Source organism: Herpailurus yagouaroundi, unplaced genomic scaffold, assembly GCF_014898765.1.
Source record: "Herpailurus yagouaroundi ecotype Mexico unplaced genomic scaffold, PumYag 28, whole genome shotgun sequence".
Classification (NCBI taxonomy): domain Eukaryota; kingdom Metazoa; phylum Chordata; class Mammalia; order Carnivora; family Felidae; genus Herpailurus; species Herpailurus yagouaroundi.
In genome coordinates, this window is record NW_024412376.1 from 73,078,063 (window position 1) to 73,091,701 (window position 13,639).

The window sequence follows — 13,639 nt, forward strand, 5'->3', positions numbered from 1 at the left end:
TTTTAAGAATAAGGTCTTATAAAACAAAATTTTGTATGGAAACTAATTTGATGATAAATTATAAATAAATAAATAAATAAGTTTATTCCATTTAAAAAAATAAAACAAAATTTTGTCAAATTATGGTATCTATTAGGACCTCGTAATGGGGACTGTCTTCTAAATACTCCTGGTAGAACTAATAAGCAGGTAACTATTACTCCTAAACATTTCCCATATCTTTTAATCATATCACATCACAATTTATTAACATAATGGAATCTTATCCAAAATAAAGGCATTCTCTCCTCACCTATAAGTCAACACTCCCCTCCCCACATCTGTATTATATATATAAACAAATAGGTCTTACCACAATCTTCATGTTTGTGTACACAACTCTACAGAAATCTATACTTGAAACAATAGCATCAGTTAAAAGAGAGCCTTAGACTTAGAAAGACCTGGTTGGAATCTGAGCTGACAAGTCAAGTGCTTTAGTGCAAGTTCACCTTACCATCTGTGAAATGTCCATAAATAAATGAAAGTTAGGAAATGGTCTGGCAAATGGGAAGTGCTCAGCATATGGCAGCTGCTATTGTCATTGTTATTGTTATTACTTATGATACTTCCTCAAAACCCAGTTTAATCTGATACATAAGGTACAAATCAAATTAAGATTAAGATTAAGGAATAAAGATTTAACAATGTCATCAAAACCCAGTACTGGGTCTTGAATGATTGAATATTCTTTTTGACTGATGGCAGCAGATAATCTTTTCCTAAATCATTATATTTAGGAAATATAGAACTATTTTTCTACCAAATCTCCTCAAAAGTTGTGTTGTAGTGCTCTTTTCAAGTGTAGTGCTGTGCAATAGATCTTCATAACTTCTTTTCCATGCTCAAGACAAAGGACAAAAAATATGCTGAAGACCTACATCAAACCCAAAGACCCAAAAGATAATAAATAAACACAGTTTTCATGAGGAAGCCCTCCATCTAAACAATTTAGACAGTTGGGTGTAAATTAACTTTAAGAGATCGTTCTAAAAAATCAGCATTAATCAAAACAGACTGGAGTGTAGGAGCTTAAATTCATGATCAAAGAAATCAATCTATAACTTCCATTGACCCCAAACAGTAATCTCAGATTTCACATTGAAGCTGGCAAAGTTACTAGCACAGTAAACAGTAGCATCTGGCTCTCATGTGGGATGGTGTATACAATGGGCTGATCCATAACTTTAGTCTACTTTAGACATTTAGATGGATGGGCTAAGAGCCCAGTGTGTTATAATAACCCTGAAAAGCTTTTGGCTCTGGCCGTGAACACATTAGCATTAACTTAAATCTGTTGCTTTGTTTACAACAAGAGATATTCGCTTGTGCTTTCTGCCTAAATGGAACCAGTTAAAGGCATCCAAGGCCTTAAAGAGTGAAATTTACAACACGGACAGCAGCCATTCACTGTATTGAGGCTCCTCTGGCTATTGTTTTTGCATTTCCTCTTAGTTATATCTTTTTTAAATAAGTAATACCTTTCATTGAAGCCCTTGTCTCTCCATATTAGAAATATTAACAATTTCTCTTTTCTGTTTTCTTTTTGCCCACCATAACCTGAAACTTAAAATAAGAAATCAGCTAGAGGGCTCCTTGAAGATGTCACCATTTAGAAATGTCACACATGCAGCCATTTGTTTCAGAGCTAGAGAGTGCAGGCTCTTTGGAACAGTGTTCCAATTATTCTTGTTGAAACCACTCAAAGCCACCAGAACTAATTTCTTCCAATATATCACTATAGTATAATGTCTAGATTGAAAAGATGCCCTCACTAGACCAGTAGAAACTGATTATTACACATTAAGGATATAATCAGAGATCCTCTGTATTATAGGCAAGGTTTCTAAAAAATGTAATTAAACAACACCCAATCTAATTAATTATGTTTCTTGCTTTTACAAATAGCATGAATTACATGTGACATTTATTCTTACTTATTTTGATTTCAAACAAATATGTGAATCTCACCCTGACCAAAATTAGACTGAATAATTAACAGATGGATATTCTAATTCCATTATAGGAAAGCATAACATTGTGTTACCTTTTAAATCTCAATACACTCATCAGCAGGCATTGTAATGCCCTGTATATTCTATCAATCAGTAAGTATTTTTTAAATCTCTTTTATGTCTAGCAGCAATCTAAAGAGAGTAAGTTCAGCTGAAAATTTATTTTAAACATCTCTTAAATTTTTTTTTTTAAGTTTATTTATCTATTTTCAGAGAGAGAGAGAGTGAGCTGGGGCAGGGCAGAGAGAGAGGAAGAGACAGAATCCCAAGCAGACTCTGTGTTGCCAGCATGGAGCCTGATGCGGGGCTCAATCCCACAAACCATGAGATCATGACCTGAGCTGAAATCAAGAGTCGGATGCTTAATCAACTGAGCCACCTAGGCAGCCCTAAATATCTCTTAAATGGTTTAAATATGTCCCCATGAATAGGGCCTATGTAAAGAAAGAATATTAATATGACTCAGACAACGACCCAGGGGCACCTGGCTGGCTCAGTAGGTAGAGTATGCCACTCTTAATCTCAGGGTTGTAAATTCAAGCCCCAGGTTGGATGTAGAGATTACTTAAAAATAAAATCTTATAAAAAAAATAAAAAGAAAAAAATAAAAGAAAAAGAAAACTACCCAAATGGGAAGAAGCTTCTCAATGCTACTGTGGTATTTGTTTGCCATAATTGAATGATTGAATAATGATCACTTTACTAATTAAGGTGGTCCACATTCCCAGTAAGGCAAGATTGGAAAACTAATAATCAGGTATTTGAGATCTCATCACATGACCCACAAAGAACATGCTACTCCCCTAACAAAATAAAACTTAATTTTCTTTCAAAGGACATTCCAACATATTCCAAGATATTCTTAGGAAAGAAATGCAAAATTGTAGTGATTTTACTAGTAGTACCACAGCTAAATAAAATGAAAAATCACCTAAAATTGGAAAAAAAAATTATAGAAAAATGCTTTCTCCTTAAGTTAGGTGATTGTGAAAGGTACACTGAGTCAGGAGAGCGGGGTTCTGGTCCTGATTCTGTCACTCATCACATGTATGACTCGGGCCACTTTGCCCTCTGTAAAATAAGCAGATGGACTGTCAGTCCTGAGGGTCTGTTCTACTTCTAAGTCCCTAACTGCGTATGCCTTCCCTGAAAAGTAGAAATCTGGGGTGTAGATAGCCCCTGTGCATTAATCACAGTCTGCCAAAAATGACAATGAAGACAAGGAAACAGAGGCATTAAGCAAAGCTTTTGTGAGTGAGATAGGGAAATGAGTCATTTTCTTCCATTTCTTTTCATAAGAGTATATTAATTTTTGAAGAAAAGAAATTCTAAAACACCCATAAACTGGCATCTCTACCCTGAGAAGCAGGTTGGTGTGTCCTTGCAGAGATGAGGGCTCCTCAGTTTTATCACCAAAGAATCGATGGGCCAAAGCATGGGCATCAGTTCATCGGGCTTCCCTAGACAGAGATACAGTATTTGGCAGCTAGCCAAAAAAGGGGGTGTGGTCTAGGGCTGGGTCAGTAAGAGTACTTCTGAAAACATTTCTCACACTATGCTCACCTACTCTCCTCCAGCAAGTACCAACTGCATATCCTACGCCCTTTGTCCCCTCTTCTGAAATGGCTAACGAAATTACAAGCAGTAATAAGGACCCTGTCCAGAATAAATCTAGCTCCACTCAACAATATGGAGGGAGAACAAGATGGGGTGGGGCAGGAAAGAGAGGTACAGCTTCATTTTATTTGGCTTGTACTCTGCTTCCACGGGGCTCAAACGATGAATTAGAACCCTCTCTGCACTTAGTGCTTACGCAGTTCATTGGAATAAAATGGCAAGTGAATGAATAATCCATGTTCACAACACTATGGGTGGGGCAAGCTCTCGTCTGTTGTTTGACGTTCTGTGACTTAAATCATCTATTGCAAAAGCCTACAAAAAAGAATGGATCGCATCTAAGCATACTTGCTTTGCTCCCATCCCACTGTCTTTCCCACCCAAAAGTTTCTTCGATACCTAAATGTTTCTAGAATCAGGCTTTGACCCCAACGCCTACAGTTAATGCAGAGACTCAAAGAAAAGACTAGGGTTATTCCTAAAACCCAAACAAACAAACAAACAAAAAGAATAAATATTTCCCAATGCTTAAAGACATAGCCTAAATAATTATTTGTTTATGTCTTTCAAGTGGACATCCCACACCTTGACCTAAAACTCTGTCAAGTGTTCATAAAAGCGCCCAGGCAAATAAACAATCTCTTCCCCTAAGTTTCCTTTTGTAGCCCCTTGCAAGAGACTTATTTTCAGTCTCTAAAACACATTCAGTGTTACATGCCCAGAAGGAACAATAAGATGTTACTGAGTATATTCCCTTGCTCTCCAAAAAGGCCACACCTAAACATTACAGAGGTAAGGATCTCTCCTGATCCATGAGTGTGGGAATGTGATGCTTGTTACCAGCAAAACAACAAAAAACAGTGCTTAGAAATCTGCCCTGCTTGCACTTCTCACCACTCTTTAACGGGGCTTTGCAAGCAGTAAAAACAATTTGCTTGCTGGGAAAAGGGAGAGAAAACTCCATCATTCTTCCATTACTGGCACCTGTGCTGCCAGCTGACACTACCTCATATAAAATTGACCATTAAAAAGCAATATACTAACAGCATTTCAGTTTACCAGTAATTCCTCAAATCTACATGCTCCTCACTGCTGGTTCACCCTGCTTTCTTTCCCATCACCTACTTACCCAAAGCCAAAAAAAGAGGGGGAAACCACTAAATATTTCTCCGGCACAGACACAGCCAGTATCTTAACATAAACAGTGCTTCTGACCAAGAGAGACACCACCCTCTTTCCCCTCTCCCTGTTTACCATACAGAGAACACCAGGACCACTCAGGGGTGTGAGAATCTGAAATCAATTGAATCGAACCACATCTAAAAAATCTACCCCACAATTACAAAAATAGAAAATGCAATTCAGAAAAACACATCACCGTGGAGAGCAAACCGAAATCTGGGCTGGGGGACATTTGCACATCAGCGCTGCCTATCAACTCCAGGATGGCATGGAAAGGCGCTCTGCCCAGCCCAGATCCTGGGAGAGTGTTCTACAAAGGGCTTCCAGTAACCCCCATCAACACCAACACTTCCTCCCCGCTTCCAGAATGCTCTGAATAAAAACCTTCTTTAAGTACTTACTGGGAGCAGGAGCTTCTCTGTGCAATGTAACTGTGAGTCACACAGCAGGAGGGGCCCCGGAGCAGGGCAAACCGGAGAGCCCCCAGCTTCCCTGCAGGCTGGTGTCTATGAGACAGCAGCCCCGGAGCCGACTTTCCCATTACAGCCTCAGACGGTAATCCATGTGCTTTCGGCGGGCCAGTCCCAGCGGCCCACGGAGCACCACATGATCCGCTCTGACATCAGATCAGCCAGACGTGACAGCCGTCCGCCAGCCTCTTCTACACTCGTGGGCTGCATCATTTGGGTGCCTTTGGCTTACATTTAAGCAGGTGGTACAGAGTAAGGAATTGTTTTCTCACAAAAAAAATTTTTTTTGCCTGATTCCTTCTGTTTCTAACACAAGGAAGAAATAAGCAAGAAAAGCACTGGGATGTGTTTGCAGCCAGAACTTAGCAGATATATGGGAAGTAGCTGAAGTTCCACACCTAGTTCAGAGAAGGTGAAAAATGAGCTACCACCAAGATGCCAAGAACCATGGGAGTAATTTCATCTGCAAATCACTACCACCTCCCCCCCCCCCCACTGACCTTTCAGTAGATATATATGTGTACATGTCCTAAAATATAGGTGGGTTGTGTGTGAATTTTATTTAAGCTAGTCACTACTGGTTTTCTTTCATGGAATTTCTCAGGGAGGTAACCACTAGATTCAGTGCCATGTGCAATAATTCCTCACATACAGTCCAACAGAAATAGACTTACAGACTTAGGTAAGTAGAAATTCAGAATCATCGATTCATGCTTGCATTCATTCATTCAATAACCATTTATTGATCACCTACTAAGCACCTACTACAAAGGTGGCTAGTAGATTTAGGGGCAGGGTATTTGAATCTTCAAATAAGATTTCTTTTTATTTGGCACAGGGTTTCTAATTCTATTTCTGTGATAAGTCAAAGAAATAATGGCTCTCTCAAGGCTCCTTATAACATGTTTTGTGTCTAATACTGAATCTGAAGGCTAGTAATAAAACTATGTTTCATCTCAGTTTCATTATAATAAATGGCAATAAATGTAACATTTAAGGTAAGAATAACAACAATTATTAAGCTTTTATGAAGCAAAATCATAGCCAAGTAAGGCAGCAGTAACCAGAAGCATACTTCTTCCCTGGTCAAGAGGAGAATTCACTTTCTTTGTCTAATTTAACTGTATTACTTCCTGTGAGTTTGGTTTATCAACTGTATTTCAGATATTTATGTAGAAACAGGAGGTCTCTACATGCACCTTGGTATTATTTACAGTGACACAGTGTAAATAGGTGTTAAACATCATAGGTGTTCAACAAGTAGTGAGAATAAATTAATTGACTCAAACAGTTTTATTGTTTATATGGCTTATTCCCAATAGAAATCAAATGGAAATTAGCTGCCTCATGGAATCACATATTGAATTCCATAGTCAGAAGCAACCTGGTCACCTTCTCAGGAGAAAATATCAAAAACTTGATACAAAACAAGCAGAAGATTTAAATATTATATATATATATATATATATATATATATACACACATATGTGTACATGTGTATATATTTATATATAGTGACAAATAGGTTATTATATTAATAATCATATAGCTTAATAGATTATTCAATTGTCCCCATAACAAAGAGGATATGTAGATACTGTTTAAATATTGATGTTGTAGCTTTAGTAAATACATACAAAAATATTGAAATCCACTTTAAATGTAAGGAACAAAGACAAAATAATGAAAACCTTGTTTATCATTATTTTGTTATTATTCTGTGAGAGCATATTAATAAACTAAGATATAAGCAAATGAAAGTGATACTCTTTTGCTTGAGAAATACCTTTCTGTTTAGGGTTTCTTGGCATTTTTCTCACCTTTGACTTTATGAACATAATTAATTTTGAACATTTTAAAATAACACTCTAGAAATGTGTCTGTACCTGGTGATCTTTTGCCACTGCCTCTAATTATGTGGGCAAACTAAAGTGTGAAATTTGGCCTCACGGACGAAATGCTCCTTCCAAAATCTACACAGCTAATAAACATTTAATATTCGCTTGACTCTCACTGACACCGCTAAAACCCTAGTTCAAACGACCATCGTCATGTGTCTCCTAGATTCTGGCAACTGCTTCCACTCTGTCCTCCAAACAGCAAGCAAAATATTCTTAAACTGAATCACTCGTTGACTCAAAACCCTCCACTGGTTTCCACCTCGTTTAATTCCTTGCTATGGCCTCTAAAATGCTCCAATAATATGTATAAGATGTTTCTCAAGTGATTTTCCTCTCGAGTACATAACTGAACATTATTCTCCTCGGCGGAGTAATTGTTAAGCAGTTAACACATTTTCTGGAATTGATTTATTTCATTAAAACAGATTAGCAGAAATGGAAATTATTGAATCAAAGGATGTGGTCTGTTCCGAAGTGACAGGGTTCAAGCTAGATAAACAGTTCCTGTCTAAACACCGCAGTTCCCAGCTCCCTTCCAGCTAAGTGGGGCCTTGTTAGCAGAATTCTGCCTCTCTTCCTTAAGAGAATAGTGCCTGTCCTGGACTTCTTTCTCTCCTCTTCATACAACCTGGAACCCGGACTTGCCTGTGACCTAGTTTGAACCACACAGCTTTAACACTTAGGAAACGACAGAGCAAGGGAATGAAGAGAACCAGGTACCTAAATGACCACAGAAAGGAGAGCTGCCCTTCCAACCTGGACTACTCACTCTCAACCTGTTGTAGGAGAGAATCTTTTTTTTTTTTTTAATTTCAAGAGATCTCATTTGGTACCTCTTTGTCACCGTATCATAGGCTCTATCCTAACTAGTAAGAATGGTTGCAACTTTTTAATATTGTAGCATAATTCATATTGCCCAATTACTTAGCAGAAAGCCAAATATCAAGTGTCATTCCTACCAATGTGTACAAGATCACATTTTTTCTACATTTTTACTACATTCATGTTGAAGCTTATTTCTTCTAAGGAAAATCTAATTTGGTCAAGAAAAAATAGTATATATTCAATTTTTTTAGTAAAAGGAAGTTGAACATGATTCAGTATTTACTATCCATAGGTATTCCACCTTTTGACAATGGCTTATTCATGTTTTTTGTTTGTTTTTGCTTTTGTTTTTAAGTAATCTCTAAACCTAACATGAGGCGTGAACTCATAAGCCTGAGATCAAGAGTCACATGCTCTACCAACTGAGGCAGCGAGGCAACACTATACATGTTGTTTTTACTTTTGTTAGAATTTTATTACTTTTCTTGTCCATTCTGTTGACCGTCATGGTTTGTCTTTCAATTCTGCTTTCAGGAAACATGTTGAAATGTTTTATTATCATCAAATTTGTAATTTTTCTATTGAAATTTGCTCCTTTGAAAACTCTCTTAATGCTCACATTTTGAACCCTCAATACCTTTTCCCACTAAAAAGAACCAAGACTCTTTGGAGAAAAGGCTGATTTCAGATCTGAGGCAGAACATGTGTAACATGAGCTTAAGACATTATTTTATGCCAGAAGTAAAGAAACTATAGAAGAGCATAAACATCATGTCAAAAAATGTAGGAATCAATTTGGGGAGGCTCCTACAGGCCAACTTCATCTAGCTACTGTGGCTACACAAAAAGCCACACCAAACTTTACTTACAACAACATACATGTTCTCTCAAATTTTCAGTGTGGGCAGAGTTCAGTGGGTCAACTGGTGTCTACTCCACTCACATCAACTGATCATCTCAAAAGCTAAAGGCTGAAATCTGAAGGCTCACCCATCCATTCATATGTTTGTTGCCTGGCCTGGAACAACTAAGGGATGAAACAATCAGGACTCTCTAGTCATCTCCTATATCTCTATGTTGTCTCTCCATATGCTTTCTCTTCTTTGGTGTGGGGGCTTCAGGGTGGTTGGATTTCACTGAAAGCACATATCCCTAGAGAGGGCTGGGCAGAAGCAATGGAGAAATGTCAATATCACTTTATAAGAAGAACATGTGGGGGCGCCTGGGTGGCTCAGTCGGTTGAGCATCTGACTCGGTTTCGGCTCAGGTCATGATTTCGTGCTTTGTGAGTTTGAGCCCTGCATGGGGCTCTGCACTGACAGCGCGGAGCCTACTTGGGATTCTCTCTCTCCCTCTCTCCCTCTCTGCCACTCCCCTGCACGTGCTCACTCTCTCTCAAAAATAAATAAAATAGGGGCTCAGTCGGTTAAGCGTCCGACTTCAGCTCAGGTCATGATCTCACAATTCGTGAGTTTGAGCCCCACGTGGGGACTCTGAGCTGTCAGCACGGAGCCTGGAACCTGCTTCGGATTCTGTGTCTCCCTCTCTCTCTGCCCCTCCCCCGCTCATGCTCTGTTTCTGTCTCTCAAAAATAAATAAATGTTGGGGCGCCTGGGTGGCGCAGTCGGTTAAGCGTCCGACTTCAGCCAGGTCACGATCTCATGGTCCGTGAGTTCGAGCCCCGCATCGGGCTCTGGGCTGATGGCTCGGAGCCTGGAGCCTGTTTCCGATTCTGTGTCTCCCTCTCTCTCTGCCCCTCCCCCGTTCATTCTCTGTCTCTGTCTGTCCCATAAATAAATAAAAACGTTGAAAAAAAAATTTTTTTTAATAAATAAATGTTAAAAAAAAATTAAAGAAGAATAAATAAATAAATAAATAAACATTTAAAAGAAGAAGAAGAAGAAGAAGAAGAAGAAGAACATGTAGGACCAAATATATTGGTATAGCATTCTTAGGTGAATACAGTCTGTGACAGATTCATAAAGAATACTAAAGAATAATAAATAATGATTAATCCACTTGAATATATAAAAATCCTAATGATACTTTAACACAAAAATAAAAAAGAACATATTTGCCACTAATTGAGAAGAAGTTCAATTCATCATACCAGCTCTCTGACTTGAAAATTTGTAGAGAGAGATTTTAAGTACTATTTCTTTACCACATGAAACTCTATATCAGAGGAACAGTTGGCTTCAGTTGATGAGAAGAAGCTCTTCTTGATAGAAGAATCTTAATGAATGAAAAAGGATTGACAGAATTGGAAAAATCACCATTTTGCAATCTGTAATGGAATAACTGGTTCAGGGAGGAGTCAGCAACGGGTGCTAAAAGTGCTGTGTATGGGGCGCCTAGCTGATTCAGTCAGTAGAACATGTGACTCTATCTTAAGGCCATGAGTTGAGGCCCCAGATTGGGCCTAGACATTACTTAAAAAAAAAAAATTGAATATAAGGTTGACAAAGACTGGATAACAATCTGCTGCCAGGTTGTCTCCACACAGAATATTTACTTGTCTCAAGGGGAAAACTCTTAACTTCCCAATGGAGTGATGTGGCATTTTTCACAGTAACAATGAATCTAATGACGGAGGTTAACATAAAGACAAGTAGGTAGTATGCAACTCCTGATATGGCACAATATAACGTTCACAGCATCACTCATGAAATAGTCTTGACAAGAATGTTTTACCTGACACCTGACTGTAGTCACAACTTTAGATAGAAATGTCCATGGGGTGCCTGGGTAGCTCAGTCGGTTAAGTGTCTAACTCCCACTTAGGTTGTGATCTAATGGTTTGTGAGTTTGAGCCCTACATCTGGCTCTGTGCTGACAGTGTAGAGTCTGCTTGGGATTTTCTCTCTCTCTCTCTCTCTCTCTCTGCCTCTCCCCTGCTCGCTCTCTTGCTCCCTCTCAAAATAAATAAACTTTAAAAAAAAAGTCCAGTTTACAGGAAATACAATGGAAAGTAAACCAGAATTTCAATGTAAGTAAACAATCATATAAATCCAGAAGGTAGAATTCTACCAGAAAATTGACCCAGTCTCTTCAACAAGAAATTATAATGAGGTTCTGGTTTAAGATGGCAAGATAGGAAGATACTGAACTCACCCCCTCTTGCAGACTCACCAAATCTACAGCTATATATGGAACAATTTTCTCTGGGGAAAAAAAAAGGACTAAAAAACTGATAAATAGTGCCTTCACATCAGGCAAATGAGAGGGAAAGCACAACAAGGAAGAAAGTCTAAGATGCAATAGTGCTATAAACCCCACCTCCTGGTTAGACAACCCACAGTCAGGAGGGAACTCAAACCAGGAGCTTCTATCTAAAGAGTGAAGGGTTTTACCCTACATTAGACACCCCAACTTTTAAGACCAGCACCTGAGAGATGAGCCCCCAAAACACTTGGCTTTGAAGGTCAATGGGACTTATGCCCACAAGATCCTGGGTCTGTGTGTGCCAAACTGAGGAATACTCTTAAAGGGCCTGTGTGCAGACTCACCCACTCCAGGGCCAAGAAACAGCCCTTTGAAAAATGCCCAGACTTTATGTGAAAGAAACTCATTTCCTAATTGTAAAGTATTGGTCTGAGGGACAGGGGCCAGCTAAGATATTCTCTGGGGGTAGCAGGCTGTTACTGCTCTTACACTGCACTTTTAAAACCAGTAGGCACCATCCTTTTTTTTTTTTTTTTTCTCCCTTTCCCACGGGTACCATCTTTATGCTCTAGTCAGCAGGCACCATCTTGGACACTCACCCTTTGCCTTGCTAACACCAGAAAGGGCCTTTTTCTCCACCCACTTCCCTTTTTTTTCTTTTTATTTCCCCTATTCCTTTTTCTCTTTTTCTTTTTATTTTCCTTTCTTTTTCTTTTTCCTTTTATGGGTGGGTGCCATCTTTGCCATTCTTCCTCTGCTTCAATCCAGCCAGTGTCATCTTTACACACTCCCTCTCTTGTACTCCAGAGCACCGGTATCTCCCAGAGGGTAGCTTCTACACATTTATGGTGCTCCAGTTTCTACATCTGGTGACCCAGTTTTTGCTGCTGCCACCCAGGGAATGCCCCCTTGAGGATCTGGCTCCAGAAACCAGAAAGACTTACATTCTTGGGTCCCATGGGACTGTCACAATCTAAGAGACATTTCTTTTTTTTTTTTTTATGTTTATTTATTTTTGAGTGTGTGTGCACGAACAGGGGCAGGGCAGAGAGAGAAGAAGATACAGAATCCAAAGCAGGCTCAGGCTCCCAGCTGTCAGCACAGAGCCTGATGTGGGGCTTGAACTCACAAACCATGAGATCATGACCTGAGCTAAAGTCAAACGCTTAACCTACTGAGCCACCCAAGACATTTCTTGACAGACTACCACCCCTAAGGCACTGCACAGGCAGCAGACCGAAACATACCCCTGGACTTTCTGTGAAAAAGGCCTATCTCTTGTCCAAGAGTTTTTACCTGAGGGGCAGGCTTCTTGTTCTGCACATTCATAGCAGCTTACGGTACAGAGGCTGATGAAGACAGTCTTTGCAACGCTCCCTCTGCCTCACTCCACCTCAATAGTGTCTTCCAGAATAGATCTTATACCTTTGTGGTTTCATGATTATTGGTGTTGCTTTTAGGGGACTCCTCTACATCGCCCGGTCCCAGTGACCAGCAAGGGTTATATTCGCAGGTCCCACAGACCTACAACCAATGGAGAAAGGACTCAAACAGCTACCACCCCCAGGGCTCAGCAAGAGACAACAGACCCAGGTGCTCGATGTTTCTGCAAAAGAGACCTATTAGCTTCTCCTCAGACCTGCAGCCTGAGAGACAGGCTTCTAATTAAACACACATCTAAAGGCTGACCGTAAACCTCTCCTGGGACTTCAGAGCACAGGCATTATCCTCACACTCTCCTTCTGCCGTGCTCTAGAGAACCAGCGCCTCTTGGAGGGGAGCTGTGATATGTGTCTGCTGACCATTTTTACGACTGGTGCCTGGTTTTGTCGGCTGCTCCAGAGGGGTGACCTCTTGATTGCCTGGCTCTAGTGGCCAGTGGAGGAGGGGGAGGGAGCTGCATTCCTGAGTCCCATGAGACTGACAATTAGAAAAACAGTTCTTGGCAGGCTACCACCTCCAGGGCACTGCACGGACAGCATGCTAAAACACACCCCTAGCCTTTCTGTGAAAGAGGCCTGCGTGCTAGTCCTGGAGCGTAGGCCCCAGGGGCAGCCTTCAGGTTGGGCACCATCTAGAGGCTACCGAAGTGCTCTCAGGGAACGACAGCAATGTAAGCCAAGGAAGGCCATCTACGCGTCATCCATCTGCCTCAGTACAGCTGGCTGGTATCTTCTAGAAAGGAGCTTGTCTACTTGTCTGGAGCCCTAAATTTTTGCAACTGCTGATAGAAAACCACCCCACTTACAATTGCATCAAAAAAATACCTGGGAATAAATTTAACCAAGGAAGTAAAACACCTGTACACTGAAAACTACGATACTCTGATGGCAGAAATTGAAAAGAACACAATTAAATGGAAAGATGTTCCATACTCATGAACTGTAAGAATTAATATTGTTAAAATGTTCACACTACACAGCAG

General features: G+C 39.9%; 1 protein-coding gene across 3 annotated transcripts in view; it reads right to left on the bottom strand.

Annotated features, from left to right (window-relative positions):
- LOC121030809 (ankyrin-2-like) overlaps window positions 1-13,639 on the bottom strand; it is a 554,568-nt gene that overhangs the window by 439,883 nt on the left and 101,046 nt on the right. The window contains exon 1 of one of the 3 annotated variants that reach the window (XM_040475659.1): window positions 5,255-5,405. The exons of 1 other annotated variant lie outside the window; for it this stretch is intronic. The gene's annotated coding sequence lies outside the window, so the exon portion shown is untranslated. Of the gene's footprint in view, window positions 1-5,254; window positions 5,406-13,639 lie in introns of those variants that run through there. One more of the 3 variants, XM_040475667.1, reaches the window with a different exon arrangement.